Raw genomic sequence first — 229 nt, forward strand, 5'->3', positions numbered from 1 at the left:
AATTTTACTTTGTAGGGCCGAGTATGTTAATTTCTCCCACGGGATCTCCACTGCTGAAAAAGAAAACAAAACATTGCAATAATATTCTAATTATTAATTTATTTAAATAAAAGTATGTTTAAAATGTTGAAACTTACGATTCGATATCTTGATTAGTGCAACAGCAGTTGTGTCGGTCGGATAAATGATATTCTATAGCAAACCAGAAAATGACCGGTCTTATCTAGCT

The sequence above is a fragment of the Trichogramma pretiosum genome, unplaced genomic scaffold, assembly GCF_000599845.2.
Source record: "Trichogramma pretiosum strain Unisexual culture from Peru unplaced genomic scaffold, Tpre_2.0 scaffold50, whole genome shotgun sequence".
Lineage (NCBI taxonomy): Eukaryota > Metazoa > Arthropoda > Insecta > Hymenoptera > Trichogrammatidae > Trichogramma > Trichogramma pretiosum.